This window comes from Budorcas taxicolor, chromosome 15 (genome assembly GCF_023091745.1).
Source record: "Budorcas taxicolor isolate Tak-1 chromosome 15, Takin1.1, whole genome shotgun sequence".
Taxonomy (NCBI): domain Eukaryota; kingdom Metazoa; phylum Chordata; class Mammalia; order Artiodactyla; family Bovidae; genus Budorcas; species Budorcas taxicolor.
In genome coordinates this window covers 75405437-75406703 of record NC_068924.1, presented here as the reverse complement: position 1 = coordinate 75406703, position 1267 = coordinate 75405437, and positions in this window count along the sequence as shown.

Here is a 1267-nt window from a genome sequence, read left to right as displayed (position 1 = left end):
AGTGCCCGGGCCACGCCACACAGGCACTTCCTTGCTGTGTTTTGGGCTAGGCACGTTTTGTAACGACGGGATTTGTATGCTCGGGAGCTCTCTCCACATGTTGTATTCCGTGTTGTGCGTCCATCACGCACCACCCTCACCCCAGGAGCTTACACTGCGTGCAGAATCTCAGGACGCATATCTCCCGACTTAAATTATTTTTTCATGAAATGAAATTTTATTGTGATGTATCCAAAAGCTTCCCTTACCAGAAATGGAAGTGTGTGCTCATGAAACTACAACACAGATATACCTCAGTTTATATATTCTCTCTAAAATTATGTGCAAAGAAGCTTTAAAAGAGCAGACCATTTTAAACATACTCTGGGAGTTTGCTACATTAAATAAAAAGTCCTGTGCCAGAGCTTCCTAGTGACGAATGATCAGTCAGGCTGCAGTATATCAGGTTTGTTTAGGGTGAGGTGTTCCCACACAGAGGAAAAAACTCATGTTATTACCTGGAAGTCAGTGTTGCATATATTATGCTCAGCATGGTTATGTAAGTTTTTTAACCCATTGATTAAAATTCTTTCTCTCCCACAAGTTATTCCCTTTGATTGGTTAACTGCGTAATCTCATGTGAATAGATACATTAGATTTTCTGTCCTTGGCAGGCACCAGGCCCCATCTGCCGACTTCGGCCTGTCATGTCAACGTGCTGGAGTCATGTTAAGAAGGGTCACTCCAGTTCATGCCAGGCTTCCCTGTTTTGACTTTACCTGTTTCCTTTTATGTTGGGTTGAAAGTTTCCTAGTGTGTCTTTTGTTATCACTTTTAAATCCTTTCAGCCACCACCACCTGGGTGACTAGAGATGAGAACCACATGGCAGCATATTCTGTTAGAATCCCAGTGCCAGTGTCCCTCTTTTTTTGATCAGCCGACTCTTAGGTCATGTGTCTGTCTGTGTAATGTTGGTGGCGCTGGGCCTCTGTTGCCGCCTGTGGGCTGTCTCCAGTTGCAGAGAGCCGGGGCTGCTCTCCCGGGGGGCACATGGGCTTCTCGCCGCGGGGGCGCCTCTTGCTGCAGAGCGTGGGCTCTGGGGTGCGCGGGCTCAGTAGTTGTGGCACTTGGGCATAGTTGTCCCACGTCACGTGGAGACGTCCCAGACCAGGGATCGAGCCCATGTCGCCTGCATTGGCAGGCGGATTCTTGGCCACTGGACCACCAGGGAAGGCCAGGTGACTTTATTTTGAGAAGCGTTCTAGGTTTACAGAGAAATTGAAAATT